The following is an 18,052-nucleotide window of genomic DNA, read 5'->3' as shown; positions in this document are numbered from 1 at the left end:
GGGGAATCGAAAGTAACGTTCTCGCGGACAAGATGGCCAAGTCAATCACATCGCAAGCTGTTAACCCTACCGCTGATGTGCCTGTCACAGATCTGAGGCCTTTCCTACGAAATAAACTGCGAAATCACTGGCAGTGCACGTGGGACGCACAAACAAATAACAAACTGCACGTTATAAAGCCCCAGGTAGGTTTTTGGCCCTCCCCAACGAGATCTCGGCGAGCAGATGTCCTATTCTGTCGCCTCAGAATAGGACACACATTTGGCACCCATAATTATCTGCTTACTGGAAGTGAACCTCCAACCTGTGGTAGATGCGGTGAGAGGCTGACTGTACTCCACGTGCTTCTGGAGTGTCGGGAAGCCGAATCTGAAAGAATGAGACATTTTTCCTTAGCATACAGGCAGCACATTCCTCTTCATCCTGTAATGTTCCTCGGTCCAGAACCGTTTTTTAATACAGACACAGTCCTAGGTTTTCTAAGAGATGTGGTCTTACATGTTATTGGTCCCACGCATTCGTAGCGCTTCCTCACTTTAGAGGATGCCGCTGCGACAATTGTTTTGCATAGCACATGCCTCCAGGCCCTGGTGTTTCAAGGGCGCTAAGGAGGCAGTAGTGCTCTAGGATTTCTTATAAGCAGATATATTTTACCTATCGTATCATTCTTTTTAAATGCATCTAAATGTTCATAGTACAAGTCATACGTCATCGCCATAATTTTATTATACAGATTTTATGCACTTGAGAGCGTATATTTTAAGGCCCCTTTACAGCCACGTCACACCAATTTTACACTGCGAACCCATTACCACAGACATGGCGCTCTTTGGTCATACCTGGCCCTTGCGCCATAAAACCCCAAACATCATCATCATCATCGGCCGTTGTCAGAATTCGGCTCGCGTAGGCAACAACATATTCATCAAACCCCGTTTTCGTTCCGCAAGTGCGGCGCCAAGTCTGACGCCGCTGGCATCGGTGTGGACCTCTGTGGGCGCTGCAGGATCGAAGTGGCGGAGGATAGGAGGCGAGGTTAGCAGGTGGCGTAATTTCGTCAAGGCGTCATCACGGGCGGGCGACCAAGCGGAAAGTCCTTTGTCACCACTTAGAAGGGCTGTCAGGGGTGCACTTATGGAAACGAAATTTTGAATGAAACGTCGGAAGTATAAGCATAAACCAACGAAACTTTGAAGCTCCTTTAACTTCTTTGGTTGCGGAAAGTCGGTGACAGCGCGGAGCTTGGCTGGATTCGGAAGGACGCCGTCTCGCGATACAACATGGCCAAGAATAGTGAGCTTTCGGGCGCCGAAACGACATTTCTTTAATTTAAGTTGAATTTCCGAGTCAGTAAGGCATTTCAGAACTTGCTCGAGACGGCTGAGATGCGTTCGGAAATCAGCGGAAAAGACAACTACGTCATCCAGGTAGCATAAACATGGGTTCCATTTGAGGCCGCGTAAAATATTATCCATCATTCTCTCAAAAGTGGCTGGAGCGTTACACAGGCCGAAAGGCATTACGATGAATTCGTACAATCCGTCAGCTGTTACAAATGCTGTTTTAGGTCGATCAGATGGTGCCAAGGGGACTTGCCAGTATCCGGAACGTAAACTCAGCGAAGAAAAGAACTCAGCTCCCTGCAAAGAATCGAGGGCGTCGTCGATGCGCGGTAACGGATAAACGTCCTTGCGCGTTATCTTGTTCAGACGTCGTAGTCGACGCTGAATCGAATAGAGCCATACTTTTTCTTAACGAGGACGACCGGTGATGCCCAAGGACTGTTGGAAGGCTGCACAACGCCACGCTTTAGCGCACGCGCTCAGAGGCGGATACTCGGTAAGGGCGCTGACGTAAAGGTGCATGACTGCCGGTATCTATCTGGTGAAAACCGGTCGATGTGCGGCCCAAACCGGAAGCATTGCTGTCAAAAGAAGCGCTGAACCTCTGCAGGAGAGCAATAAGCTGGCTCCGTTCTGAAGGTGACGTGCCATCGTCGATGGAGCAGTGGAAAGCGTCGAGGAGTGACTGATCAACCGCAGAGTCACAGGTAAGTGCGCCAAGGCCCGCAGAAGTAGAAACGGCAGGAGCGTCAAAGATGCAAAAGGTGTCGACCGGCTGAACAAGGCCTAGGCATTCACCATGAAATAAAGCTAAAGGGCAGGCCGTGGGATTGTCGACGACCATTTTCGTGACGCCATTGCGAAGAGTAAGGAGACCAAAGGGCAGCGGAGAACATCGGCGGCGAATGAACAGCTCAGAGGGCGTAAAGAGAACAGTGGCATCAGAAATAGCGGCGCACGACACAGGCACAAGCAGGGAAGAGCGTGGAGGGACGGAATTGTCTTCGGAAACAAACACTTTAACAATGGAAGGGTCGTTTTCGATAGTCTCGACCTCGGGCAGTGCAGAAAGTTCGAGTTCGGCGTGACAACAGTCAATAACGGCGTTATTATTTGCAAGGAAGTCCCAGCCTACTATGATGTCATGGGTACACGTGGGCAGCACGACGAATTCGACTGTATACAGTAGACCTTGAATGAAGACGCGAGCAGTACAGGCAGCGAGAGGCGTTATATTTTGAGCGTTCGCGGTTCGAAGGGAGAAGTCGGAGAGAGGCGTCAAAACCTTTCGTAGTGTGCGGCAGAGTTCGGCGGAAATTACAGATACGGCTGCTCCTGTATCTACAAGTGCCAGGACGGCGATTCCTTGGACAGAGACTTCAATTACGTTGGCTGGAGAGGGACGGGGACTTGGGCATTGCGACGTGGACGCAGTTAGTGCCTCGGGAACTGCGGCCATCAGTTTTCCTGCTCGGTGGACACGGGACGGCACCGCATTGGAGAAAGCGAGCGACGACGGGGAGATGGTGAGCGGCGAGTAGAGGCGGTTGGGCGGTCAGGGGAAAAGGAAGAGGTAGGAAGACTGGAAGGCGAAGAGGAAAACGGAGCGGAGAAAGGGGGCGCTCGCCGGATATTCTGAAGAGGAAGCATGCGACGACGACAATGGCGCGCCAAGTGACCAGCACCACCGCAAGCAAAACATATTGGGCGGTCATCGATGGTGCGCCACTGGTGGGGGTAAGGTCCGAGTCGCGGTTGAGGATTCGGAAAATGCTGTCGGTCGGGCAGCGGCATAGGAGGAAAATGCCGTCGGTCGTGAAGCGGCATAGATGACGGCAAAAATGTCGATGGTCGATGCATAGAGGGCGGCAGGGGCGTTTGTGGACCAGATCGGGAAACTGCTTCAGCGTAAGTGAGAGGAGCCGTGACTGGTGTCTGCTCAACGGCTGGAGGAACGGCTTGAGAAACTTGCTCTTGAATGAAGTCGCGGATCGTAGGATGCAAAGCAGGTGGTGGTTCCTGGACAGAAGATATCAAAGATAGCTGGCGGGCGACCTCTGCGCGAACGAATTCCTGAATTTTTACGAAGAGAGCCGCATGGTTGTCGTCGACTCCAAGGCTTGATAGAGAGTCGCAGGCGGGGTGGGACGTCGAGCCGTTGCCTGCGCAACTCGTCGTAACTCTGGCACAATTCTATCACTTCAGCGACAGTGTGAGAACTCTTCGATAATAACATTAGAAACGCGTCGTCCTGAATACCCTTCATTATATGTTTGATCTTCTCCTCCTCTGACATCGACACATTCCTCCGTTTGCAAAGGTCGACAATGTCCTCAGTGTAGCTCGTGAAGTTTTCTCCGGCCTCTTGGGATCGTGTGCGCAAACGTTGTTCTGCACGAAGCTTTCTTACTGCAGGCCGACCGAAAAATTCGGTAAAGTTGGTCTTGAAGACCAACCACGAATTGAGGTCGGCTTCATGGTTTAGAAACCATCGTTTCGCAACGTCCGTGAGACAGAATGCGACGTTTCTTAACTTGGTAACGTCGTCCCACTGGTTAAGGGCACTCACTCGCTCATAAGACGAGATCCAATCTTCAACGTCTTGGTCATCTGTGCCGGAGAAGATAGGGGGATCTCGCTGACGCAAGGCACCGGCACAAACCAAGGCGGCCGGCGCATTGGAGGAGCTGGAGGGGTGCGTGCGTCGTCGGGCATGATGAGGGGTAAAGTGGGACTCCGAAGTTCCAGGGTCGTCGAAACCCAGCACGTCCACCACTTGCTAAGAGATTTACTAGCAACGGGCGTGAACGGGTAGCCTTCACAAGCGTTCGGCGAAAGACAGCAACCCCGAGCTCATGCCGGTAGCGATGGTGCTGTGGCGCAGGCAGGCTACTCGCCTTCGTTACACCTTGAACAGAACAAAATGCTTGATCCCTATCAGTGTGGCTTCAGAGAGGGGCGCTACACAACTGATCATCTTGTACGTATTGAAGGAAACATTCGTGATGCATTTGTACACAAACAGTTTTTCCTATCCATATTCCTCGACATGGAGAAGGCATACGACACAACGTGGCGCTACGGAATCTTGAGAGACTTGTCAGAAATGGGCATTCATGGTAATATGTTAAACCTAATAGAAAGCTATTTGTCAAATCGTACCTTCCGAGTAAAAGTCGGTAATGCATTGTCACGTCTTTTTACGCAGGAAACTGGTGTACCCCAGATAGGCGTGCTCAGCTGCTCTCTCTTTATTGTTAGGATGAGAACACTACGTGCTGCACTGCCACCGGCCATTTTTTATTCCGTATACGCAGACGATATACAAATAGGCTTCAAATCCTGCAACCTCACAGTATGCGAGAGACAGGTACAGCAGGGCTTGAACAAGGTTTGCAAGTGGGCTGACGAAAACGGATTTAAGATCAACCCCCACAAAAGCTCTTGTGTTCTTTTTACTAGAAAGAGAGGCCTGGTTCCAGATCCTTGTATTCAACTGTGTGGACATCACATACCTATCAACAAAGAACACAAATTTTTAGGTATTATACTTGACTCCAAGCTTACTTTTGTATAGCACAATAAATATCTCAAAGAAAAATGTCTAAGGACAATGAACTTATTTAAAACTCTATTCCACTCAACATGGTGTAGCGACAGGAAGCGTCTGATGAATGTTTATAAGAGCCTAATTCGATCACGATTAGACTATGGTGCCGCTGTATATAACTTTGCCGCTGCGAGCGCACTAAAGATCCTAGATACTGTCCACCATCTAGGTATCCGCTTAGCCACTGGCGCTTTTAGAACAAGCCCGATTAAAAGCTTATACGAGGAATCAAATGAATGGTCGCTCCATCTACAGAGAACTTCCAATAGCATTACATATTTCCTGAAAATACATTCCAATCATCAACATCCATGTTTTAACACTGTTAACGATATGACATGTACTACACTTTTCCGTAACCGTCTCTGTAAGGCAGCCTTTCTTGCTTCGTGTGAGGGAGCTTAGTGATGAAATGCATGTCCCACTCCTCGAACTTCGCCTAATGCATCCAAACAAGCTGTTACCACATTGGGAGCGACAGCTGGTAGAATGTTACATATCCTTTTTAGAAGTAACAAAACACGCACCAGAGATAGAAATCCGCATGTATTTTCTAGAACTCCAGCACAAGTACTCCTGCGCAGAGCTCTACACAGACACTTCGAAGACAAATGCCGGGGTGTCTTATGCTGCCTTCGGCCCATCTTTCTCAGAATCTGGTGTAGTGCATCCGGAAACAAGTATCTTCACGGCCGAGGCCTACGCAGTACTGTTTTCTGTAAATCATATAAGAAGATCAAAACTTCAAAGATCAGCGATATATACAGACTCCCTAAGCGTTCTGAAGGCCTTGATGTCACTCTATAGACACAAAAATCCACTACTTAATGAACTCTACACCGTCTTGTGTAAAGCGTACATATCTAACCAGCATATCATTATACGCTGGGTGCCTGGCCATAGGAGCATCGAGGGCAACGTTGTGGAGGACGAGATGGCCACTTCTATCGCATCGCGAGCAGCTAACCCTACCGCTGAGGTGCCTGTCACAGATCTGAGGCCTTTCTTGCGAAGGAGGCTGCGGGACCACTGGCAACGCATGTGGGACGGGGAAACGGATAATAAGCTCCACCTAATAAAGCCACAGTTACGACTCTGGCCCACTACTACAAAATCGCGCCGAACAGATGTCCTATTCTATCGTCTCAGAATAGGACGCACATTTGGCACACATAATTTTCTATTTACTGGAAGAGAGCCACCAACCTGTGGTAGGTGCGGGGAGAGGCTGACCGTAGTCCACGTCATCCTGGAGTGTCGGGAAGCCGAATCTTAGAGAAAGAGACATTTTCCTTTAGCATACCGGCAGCACATTCCTCTTCATCCTGCAATGTTTCTCGGTCCAGAACCGCTTTTTAATACAGACAGGGTCCTAGGTTTCCTCACAGATGTCGTCTTAGATGTATTTAGTCCCATACATTCGTAGCGCTTCCTCTGTTTAGAGGATGCCGCTGGGATAGTTGTACTGCATAGCACCTGCCTCCAGGCCCTTGTGTTTCAAGGGCTTTGGTGAGGCAGTTGTGCTGTAATTAATTTTTGCATATTACATGTTTCTGATATCATATCATTCTCCCGCATTGCAGTGTAAGGCTCACAGTACTCGTGATTAGACATCGCCATAATCTTATAGCACGTAGATTTTACGCATTTTAGGCCCCTTTACAGCCAAGTCACATCTTCACAGAACTCATCATTCCACCACGAAATCACTAACACTGTCTTGGCACTCTTTGGCCATACCTGGCCCTTGCGCCAGTAAAAACCACACATTCATTCGGCTCCACATAGACGGCACCTCCAGACTGAGCCACCTGGAGGAAATCGGCAGTCGCTTTTTTCTGTCTTTTTCTTCCTAAAACCTTCGTCTTTCCCTTACTCTCCACTTATCCTGTCTGCTTCTCTCTTCTATGTACGTCCTTCTTCTTGGCGGCAAGGGTTAAACTTGTGTGGCTGTCCTACCTTGGGTACACCATATTTGATTATAGTGATAGCGTACGACTGGTGTCGTGCAGACTGGTACGCAAGCTCTGCAGCATCCCCCCGTTGGGCTCGGTGGTGGGCGGTCAGCGCTGTTGCCGAATTTTTTTGTATTTTCATGGAAACTTCTTTCCCCCAACTTCCTTATCGCCCTAAGCAACGAGGGCGCACCAAAAATTTATTTCAGTTTTTCGGACACCAAATGCAGAACTTGCCCGGCTTCCATGTTATTCGCTCTGAAAAGCCAAACAAAGCAGTGCGAACCATTTCACCATTCCTTGTGTCAAAGTGCTTGACTGATAACTTTGGTCCAGTTTACAAGCTGTCGAGGATGGCAAGCGGTGACCTCCTCTTGGAGCTCCGCGATTTGAAACAATATGAAAAACTACCGAAACTACTGTCATTTGGGGATACCCACATAACAGTAACCCTGCACCGTACAATGAACACCACCCGTGGTGTTGTGTCGGATGATGACTTGCTCGAGCTGACTGAAGGGGAACACCTGGAGGACTCAAGTGAGCAAAATGTGATCAATGTCAGAAGAATTAAGATGAGGTGGGATGGCAAAGGGATTCAGACGAAGCGCCTAATAATTACTTTTGGTTCAAGTGTCTTGCCCGAGTCAATCGAGGCCGGGTACATAAAGCTCCGTGTTAGGCCATACGTGCGAAACCCTCTCCGTTGTTTCAAATGCCAGCGCTTCGGCCACAGCTTGCAGAGTTGCCGAGGCCGCCAAACTTGTGCTAAATGCAGTGCCCAAGAATACACCTCTGAAGCTTGTGAGAACGCTCTCCGCTGTGTAAACTGTGACGGGGAGCACGCCGCGTTCTCGCGGTCGTGTCCCTCCTGGAAGAAGGAAAAAGAAAATTGTAACGATCAATGTAAAAGAGAATATATCGTTCAAAGGGGCACGCGGGCGCGTAGCATACCTGCCAAAGAAAAGCTTCAGGGGGCAGCGTCACAACGGGCTCCGGCGGCTGTCCGACCCACAAGCAGTGAGTCGGCAGTTACGCCATGTGCCCCCACGGTGGTTGCAGCTAGCGCTGCTCCGCCAACCGAGCAGAAGGGACCATCGACCCCGAAGGTCGGCGCAGCCTAGGCTGCCCCAACGTCCCCAGCCCCTTCCAGCGCTGGCAACAGCCGGCGCAGCCAAATCCCTCAAGGTGCCCCATCGACCTCCGGCCTGGTGGGCGCAGGGGTCTTGCCCTCCTAGGCGGGGTTCTCTCTGGTGGCTTCTCGCTCGCAAGAGAACGTGTCCGGAGGCTCACTAGAGGCAATGGACACTACACGTGTCCTCAAGGCGCACGGAACGCCTAGGGAGCGGCGAGTTTCCCTCGAAAGCTTCAGAAAGGGCAAAACCCCGATTACAGTGCCTCGAAACTGCTCTGTAATCTAAGGCATCACTTCGGTTTCCGTACACACAGCACCTACTTACTTCCACTATGGATACACAAATAATTCAATGGAACGTCATATGTCTCCTTAGAAACCTTGATGACGTGCAAGAACTCATCTACAAACACAATCCAGAAGTGCTGTGTTTACAGGAAACGCACTTAAAATCCAAACACAAGCCTTCTCCGACAGTATATAACTTTTCGCAAAGATGGCGATGGTGCCACCGCATCATCGGGTGGTGTTGCCATTGTCACTCATAGAAGTATAGCGTGTCAACCTTTACACCTAGAAACACCCCCTGAAGTAGTGGTGGTTCGAGTTGTCCAACTAAACAAACTCATCACCATTTGCTCGCTTTACTTACCCCGGCATTACGAATTAAACAGACATGAATTTCAGTCCTTGATAGATCAATTGCCAGAACTTTATGTTGTTCTTACCGATTTCAATGCGCACAACAGCCTAATGGGCGACTCTCGTATCGATGCTGGAGGTCGCCTTGTTGAACAATTCCTTTTTTCTTCAGGTCCGTGCCTTCTGAATAAGAAGGAACCCACAGATTATGCTCTTGCAAACAAAACCTTTTCCTCAATTGATCTTGGCATAGTTTTCCCGTCTATGCTGCCTGAACTCGAATGGGAAATTATGAACTATCCTTACGGGAGCGACCACTTTCCCATACGGCTAAAAACACATAAAGAAAACGAATATCTACCATAGGCTACTAGGTGGATGATCGATACAGCCGACTGGGAGAAATTCCGAACTCTTACCTGTATTTCATGGCAGGACATGTCCTCGCTAGGAATTGAGGTTGCTGTGGAGTATTTTAAAGCCTTCATTATAGATGCTGCATCTAAATGCATATCTGAAGTAAGTGGCTCGGCATGCAGACGACGTGCCCCGTAGTGGAACGACGGATGTATGATCGCTCGTGAAAAACAGAACAAAGCGTGGGGCCTGCTACGCTCTTCTCCCACTCCACAGAATCTTGTCAACTTTAAAAAAGCAAAGTCCCAAGGTAGGAGAACCCAACGACAGGCCAGAAAAGAAAGTTGGCAGAAGTTTTGATCGAGTATTAACTCGCTTACATATGAGGCCAAAGCCTGGAACAGGGTTAATAGGATTAGAGGGCGGCAAACATATTCACTCCCTCTGGTAAACACACAGGGCGATACATTGCAAGATCAGGCAGACTCCCTTGGGGAGCACTTTGAGCGCGTATCAAGTTCCAACCATTATTCGAAATCATTTCTGAAATATAAACAAATAGAAGAATGTAAGCCACTCATAAGAAAATATCCACAGAATGAACCGTACAACTGCCCTTTTAGTATTGCCGAGTTGAGAGCTGCCTTGAGCTCATGCAAAAGCTCTGCACCGGGATCTGACAGAATCATGTAAGAAATGATCAAAAACCTACACAATGACAACAAAATTACACTACTCACAATTTTCAACACCATTTGGGCTGCAGGATACCTTCCAACTGCATGGAAAGAAGCCATTGTGGTTCCTGTTTTGCAACATGGCAAAGATCCTTTCTTAGTGGCAAGTTACCGCCCGATCGCCCTCACAAATTGCCTTTGTAAGGTATTTGAAAAAAATGATTAATCGGCGACTCATGAATTTCCTTGAAATGATCAAAATGCTTGATCCTTAGCAGTGCGGCTGCCGAGGAAGGCTCTCCACAACCGATCATCTCGTACGTGTTGAAGGAAATATCCGGGACGCATTGATACAGAAACAGTTCTTCTTATCGATATTTTTTGATATGGAAAAGGCTTATGACACAACGTGGCGTTACGGAATTTTAAGATACTTGTTACAAATGGGCATCCATGGTAATATGCTAAACCTAATAGAAAACTATCTGTCCAATCGTACCTGCCGGGTAAAAGTCAGCAATGTACTTTCACGTCCTTTCACGCAAAAAACTGATGCACTCCAAGGAGTCGTGTTCAGCTGCACGCTCTTTATCGTTAAGATGAACACGCTTCGTGCTTCATTACCACCGGCCATCTTTCACTCTGTCTACGAGGACTACATTCAAATAGCTTTCAAATCTTGTTACCTCGCAGTGTGCGACAGACAGGTACAGCATGGCCTCAACTAAGTGTCAATGTGGGCAGACAAAAATGGATTTTAGATAAATCCTAACAAAAGTTTTCCCCGCAGGGGCGTCTGCGTAAGCAGGCGTTTGGTGTGTGGCGACACCACGTACCCGAGCACACGAGGGTTGAAACCTCCCGCGTTTAACCACGCGTGGCTTAGCCGTGTCCGAGGAAAAGGGGATCCCGGGGGTTGAGCCGATGGCGGGTGTTTGGACCTTTACGGCCCCTCGGCGGAGGCAACACACCCCTTTGGCCTCGGCTTCACGTAGACGGCACCCCCGGTCTCCGGGGGAAATGGTTAGTTGCCTTTTCCTGTCTCTCTCGCCCTCCAACCTTCGTCTTTTTCTCGCTTTCCATCTTTCCTGTCTTCTCCTAGCTTCCCTTACTTCCGAGTTTCCAGGCAGCAAGGGTTAACCTTGTGTGGATAGCCAACCTAGGTTATTTCATATTTGGTTATAGTGATGACGTACAGCTGGCGTTTACAGGACCTGTTCATACAGTCCCTGTAGCGTCCCCTCGTAGGGCTCCATGGTGGGTGGCTGGCGTTATTGCCGCAAACTGCATTCTTCTATGGCAAGTACCTTTCCTCCAATTCCTGATCGCCCTCAAAAAAGAAGGCGCACCGAAGATGTAATCCAGTTCCTTGGTCGTCAAAGACCGAACTTCCCACGGTACCATGTCATCCACTCTGAAAAATCCGATAAACAAGCACGAAATATCTCCCCTTTTCTAGTTTCCAAGTCCTTAACTGATGTCCTTGGTCCAGGCTACAAGGTATCAAGGCTGGCAAGTGGTGATCTCCTGTTAGAACTGCATGATCAGAAACAATACGAAAAGTTGCCCAGTCTAGCGTCATTTGGGGATGTTCCATTGACAGTAACTCCTCACCGCGCTCTGAACACCACCCGCGGCGTTGTCTCTGATGACGATTTGCTCCAGCTGACAGAGGCTGAGCTCTTGGAGGGCTTCAGTGAGCAGAACGTTGTCAATGGCAGAAGAATTAAGATGAGAAGAGATGGTAAAGAAATTCAAACGAAGCACCTAATACTCACATTCGGTTCAAGTATTCTGCCCGAGTCTGTAGAGGCCGGGTACATCAAGCTCCGTGTCAGACCATATGTGCCGAATCCCCTAAGGTGTTTCAAATGCCAGCGTTTCGGCCACAGCTCGCAGAGCTGCCGAGGCCGCCAAACATGTGCGAAATGTAGTGCCCTTGAACACGCCACTGAAGCATGTAATAACTCTCTCCACTGTGTAAACTGTGACGTGGATCACGCCGCGTACTCGCGATTGTGCCCCTCCTGGAAGAAGGAAAAAGAAATTGTAACGTTAAAAGTAAAAGAGAACATATCTTTCAAAGAGGCACGAAGGCGGGTAGCATACCTGCCAAAGAAAAGCTTTGCCGAAGTGGCGCGTCAGGGGGCAGCGTCACAACGGCCTCCGGCGGCTGTCCGACCCACAAGCAGTGAGTCGGCAGTTACGCCATCTGCCCCCACGGTGGTCGCAGCGTGCGCTGCTCCACCAACCGAGCAGAAGGGACTACCAACCCCGAAGGTGGGCGCAGCCGAGGCTGCCTCAACCTCTCAGGTCCCTTCCAGCGCTGGCAACGGCCGGCGCAGCCAAATCCCCCAGGGGCCCCACCGACCTCAGGGCTGGTGGGCGCAGGGGTCTTGCCCTCCAAGGCGGGACTCTCTCGGGAAACATCTCGCTCGCAAGAGCACGTGTCCGGCGCCTCAGAAGAGGCAATTGACACTACAGCTATTCCAAAGCTCACGAAGTGCCTAAGGAGCGGCGAGGCTCCCTCGAACGCTCCAGAAAGGGCAGAACCCCCCTTACAGGGCATCGAAAGAGCTCTGCAACCTAAGGCATCACCTCCTTTTCCATACGCACAACACTTATTTACTTCCAATATGGCTACACAGATAATTCAATGGAACGTCGGAGGTCTTCTTAGAAACCTTGATGATGTGCAGGAACTCATCCACAAACACAATCCAAAAGTGCTGTGTCTACAGGGAACACACTTAAAATCGGAACACACAAATTTTCTCCTACAGTACATTACGTTTCGCAGAGATCAAGATGATGCTCTCGCATCAACGGGTGGTGTTGCCATTGTTATTCAGAGAGGCATAGCGTCTCAACGTTTGCAGCTAGAAACGCCCCTTGAAGCAGTGGCGGTTCGTGCTGTTCTCCTAAACAAACTTATCACTGTGTGCTCGCTCTACATACCCCGACATTACAAAATAACTAAATATGAATTTCAGTCCTTCATAGATGAATTGCCAGAACCTTATATTGTTCTTGGCGATTTCAATGCACACAACTACCTGTGGGGCGACCCTCGTATAGATGCGCGAGGACGACTTGTTGAACATTTCCTCCTCTCTTCTGGTGCGTGCCTGTTGAATAAGAAGGAACACACATATTACTCTTTTGCAAACAGAACCTATTCTTCAATAGATCTTAGCAGAGTCTCCCCGTCTGTAGTGCTTGAACTTGAATGTGAAGTTGCGAACAACCCTTACGGCAGCGACCACTTCCCTATACTGCTAAGATCACCTAAAGAAAACGAATATCCACCGAACGCTCCTAGGTGGAAGATTGAGACAGCTGATTGGGAGAAATTTCGATCTCTTACTAGTATCTGATGGGCTGATATGTGTTAGGAATTGATGCTGCAGTGGAATTTTTCACAGCCCTCATAATAGATGCCGCATATAAATGCATATCACAAGTAAATGGATTGGCATGTAAACGGCGTGTCCCGTGGTGGAACGACGATCGTAGGATCGCTCGAAACAAAACAAAGCGTGGGGGTTGCTACGCGCCTCCCCCACTGCGGAGAATCTTATCAACATTAAAAAAAGTAAAATCACAAGGCAGGCCAACCCGCCGACAGGCCAGAAGAGACAGTTGGCAGAAGTTTTTATCGGGTATCAACACGTATACAGATGAGGCCAAAGTCTGGAACAAGGTAAATAGCATAAGAGGGCGACAAACATACTCCCTCCCTTTGGTAAACAAACAAAGCGATACCCTGCAAGACCAGGCCGAGGCTCTGGGTGAACACTTCGAGCGAGTGTCTAGCTTCACTCACTATTCAGAGAACTTCCTTAAATATAAAGAAATCCATGCAGGGGCGTCTGCGTCAGCAGGCGTTTGGTGTGTTGCGACACCGCGTACCCGAGCACACGAGGGTTGGACCCTCCCGCGTGTAGCCGTGCGCGGCTTAGCCGTGTCCGGGGAAAAGGGGATCCTGGGGGTTGAGCCAATGCCGGGTGTTTGGACCTTTACGGCCCCTCGGCGGCGGCAACACACCCCTTTGGCCTCGGCTTCACGTAGGCGGCACCCCCGGACTGACCCACCCGGGGGAAATCGGTAGTTGCCTTTTCCTGTCTCTCTCTCCCTCTAATCTTCGTCTTTCTCTTACTTTTCATCTTTCCTGTCTTCTACTAGCTTCCGCTTACTTCCAATTTTTCCAGGCAGCAAGGGTTAACCTTGTGTGTATAACCAACCTAGGTTATCTCATATTTGGTTATAGTGATGACGTACAGCTGGCGTTTGCAGGACCTGTTTTTACTGTCCCTGTAACGTCCCCTTGTAGGGCTCCATGGTGGGTGGCTGGCGTTGTTGCCGAAAATTCAATTCCTTTATGGCTAGCTCCTTCCCTCCGCTTCCTGATCGCCCTCACAAAAGAGGGCGCACCGATGAAGTTTTCCAGTTCCTTGGACGACAAAGACAAAACTTCCCACGTTACCATGTGATCCACTCAGAAAAATCAGAAAAACAAGTACGAAACATTTCCCCTTTTCTAGTTTCCAAGTCCTTAACTGATGTCCTTGGTCCAGGCTACAAGGTATCAAGGCTGGCAAGTGGTGATCTCCTGTTAGAGCTCCATGATCAGAAACAGTACGAGAAGTTGCCCAGTCTAGTATCATTTGGAGATGTTCCATTAACAGTGACTCCACACTGCACTCTCAACACCACCCGCGGCGTTGTCTCGGATGACGATTTGCTCCAGCTGACAGAGGCTGAGCTCCTGGAGGGCTTCAGTGATCAGAATGTTGTCATTGTGAGAAGAATTAAGATAAGAAGGGATGGAAAAGAAATTCAAACAAAGCACCTGATACTCACATTCGGTTCAAGTATTCTGCCCGTGTCTGTAGAGGCCGGGTACATCAAGCTCCGTATCAGACCATATGTGCCAAATCCCCTAAGATGCTTCAAATGCCAGCGTTTCGGCCACAGTTCGCAGAGCTGCCGAGGCCGCCAAACATGCGCCAAATGCAGTGCCCTTGAACACGCCACTGAAGCATGTAAGAACTCTCTACACTGTGCAAACTGTGACGGGGACCACGCCGCGTACTCGCGGTCGTGCCCCTCCTGGAAGAAGGAAAAAGAAATTGTGACTATAAAAATAAAAGAGAATATATCGTTCAAAGAGGCACGAAGGCGGGTAGCATACCTGCCAAAGAAAACCTTTGCCGATGTGGCGCGTCAGGGGGCAGCGTCACAACGGCCTCCGGCGGCTGTCCGACCCACAGTCAGCGAGTCGGCAGTCACGCCATCTGCCCCCACGGTGGTTGCAGCTAGCGCTGCTCCGCCAACCGAGCAGACGGAGCCATCGACCCCGAAAGTGTCTGCCCCCGCGGCGGTTGCAGGTAGCGCTGCTCCGCCAACCCAGCAGACGGGGCCATCGATCCCGAAGGTGGGCGCAGCCGAGGCTGCCCCAACCTCCGAGGCCCCTTCCAGCGCTGGCAACGGCCGGCGCAGCCAAATCCCTCAGGGAGCCCCATCGACCTCCGGGCTGGGGGGCGCAGGGGTTTTGCCTTCCGGGGCAGGACTCTCGCAGAAAACATCTCGCTCGCAAGAGCGCTTGTCCGGCGTCTCACAAGAGGCAATGGACACTACACCTGTCCTCAAGGCGCACCAAACGCCTAAGGAGCGCCGAGGTTCGCTCGAACGCTTCAGAAAGAGCAAAAACCCTATTACAGGGCCTCGAAAGGGTTCTGTAATCTAAGACATCCCTTCCCTTTCCGTAAACACAGCACTAACTTAATTTAAAATATGGATACACAAATCATTCAATGGAATGTCAGAGGTCTACTTAGGAATCTTGATGATGTTCAAGAACTCATCCATAAACACAATCCAAAAGTGCTGTGTTTACAGGAAACACACTTGAAATCAAAATACAAAAACTTTCTTCGACAGTATGTTACATTTCGCAAAGATCGCGATGATGCTGTCGCATCATCGGGCGGTGTTGCAATTATAATTCAAAAAAGCATAGCCTGTCAACGTGTACAGCTACGAACGACCCTTGAGGCAGTGGCAGTTCGGGCTATTCTGCTAAACAAACTTATCACTATTTCCTCGCTTTATATTCCCCCACATTATAAACTAAGCAAACATGAATTTCAGTCCTTTACAGGTGAATTGCCAGAACCCTTTGTTGTTCTTGGCGATTTCAATGCGCATAACTACCTGTGGGGCGACCCTCGTATAGATGCGCGAGGACGTCTTGTCGAACAATTCCTTTTTTCTTCTGGTGCGTGTCTGTTGAATGAGAAGCAACACACATATTACTCTTTAGCAAACAGAACCTATTCTTCCATAGATCTTAGCATAGTCTCCCCGTCTGTTCTGCCTGAACTTGAATGGAAAGTTACCGACAACCCTTACGGCAGCGACCACTTCCCTATACTGCTAAGATCACCTAAAGAAAACGAATATCTACCACACGCTCCTAGGTGGAAGATTGACACAGCAGACTGGGAGAGGTTCCGAAACTTAACTAGTATATCATGGGATGACATGTCTTCTTTAGAAATTGATGCTGCTGTGGAGTACTTCACAGCCTTCGTAATAGATGCCGCATCTAAATGCATACGTGAATTAAGCGGCTCGGCATGCAAACGGCATGTCCCGTGGTGGAACAATGAATGCAGAATCGCACGTAGGAATCAGAACAAAGCGTGGGGGTTGCTGCGCGCTTCGCCCACTGCAGAAAATCTTGTCAACTTTAAAAAAGTAAAATCCCAAGGTAGGAGAACCCGCCGACAGGCCAGAAGAGAAAGCTGGCAAAAGTATCTATCGAGTATTAACTCGTTTAGGGATGAGGCCAAAGCCTGGAACAGAGTTAATAGGATTAGAGGGCGGCAAACATACTCAGTCCCCCTGGTAAACACAAAGGGCGATACACTGCAAGACCAGGCAGACTCACTTGGGGAATATTTTGAGAGCGTGTCAAGTCCAACAAATTTTACACAATCCTTTCTCAAATACAAACAAACAGAAGAACGTAAGCCATTAATAAGAAAAGGTCGAAAGAATGAGCCTTACAACCGTCCTTTTTGTATTGCCGAATTGAGAGCTGCCTTGAGCGCATGCAACAGCTCCGCACCAGGATCTGATAAAATCATGTATGAAATGCTCAAAAACTTACACAATGACACGCAGGTTACACTACTCACACTTTTCAACACCATTTGGGATGCAGGGTACCTTCCAACCGCATGGAAGGAAGCCATTGTGGTCCCTGTTTTGAAACAAGGCAAGGACCCTTCCTCAGTGGCAAGTTACCGCCCGATAGCCCTCACAAGTTGCATTTGTAAGGTGTTTGAAAAAATGATTAACCGGCGACTCATTCATTTCCTTGAACAGAGCAAAATCCTTCATCCCTATCAGTGCGGCTTCCGAGAAGGGCGCTCCACAAATGACCATCTTATACGTGTAGAAGCGAATATCCGGGACGCATTTGTACACAAACAATTCTTCTTATCCATATTCCTCGATATGGAGAAGGCGTACGATACGACGTGGCGTTACGGAATTCTAAGAGACTTGTTAGAAATGGGTATCCATGGAAATATGCTTAACCTAATAGAAAGCTATCTGTCCAGTCGTACCTTCCGGGTAAAAGTCGGCAATGTACTTTCACGACCTTTTATGCAAGAAACGGGTGTACCCCAAGGAGGCGTGCTCAGCTGCACACTTTTCATCGTGAAGATGAACACGCTTCGCGCTTCATTACCTGCGGCGATCTTTTATTGTGCCTACGTGGACGGCATACCAGTAGCTTTCAAATCCTGTAACCTCGCAGTGTGCGAGAGGCAGGTACAGCATGGCCAGAACAAAGTGTCAATGTGGGCCGACAAGAATGGAATTAAGATCAATCCTAACAAAAGCTCTTGTGTTCCTTTTGCAAGAAAGAGAGGACTTATCCCAGACTTTTGCGTAGAACTGCGTGGACAAGAGATACCTGTAAACAAAGAACATAAATTTCTAGGTGTTATACTTGACTACAGACTCACTTTCGTCTCCCACATTAAACATCTTAAAGAAGAATGTCTAAGAACAATGATCATAATGAAACTTCTATCCCAGACTACATGGCGTAGTGACAGGAAATGTTTAATGAATCTCTATAAAAGACTATGGTGCCGTGATCTATCACTCTGCCGCCCTGAGCGCACTAAAGATGCTAGACCCAGCCCACCATCTAGGAATCCGACTGGCCACTGGCGCTTTCAGAACGAGTCCCATACAAAGTTTATGTGTAGAATCAGATAAGTGGTCAGTTCATCTGCATAGAACATACA

Source organism: Dermacentor variabilis, chromosome 3, assembly GCF_050947875.1.
Source record: "Dermacentor variabilis isolate Ectoservices chromosome 3, ASM5094787v1, whole genome shotgun sequence".
NCBI lineage: Eukaryota > Metazoa > Arthropoda > Arachnida > Ixodida > Ixodidae > Dermacentor > Dermacentor variabilis.
The sequence above is the reverse complement of the archived record's forward strand: the minus strand, read 5'-3'. Positions refer to the sequence as shown.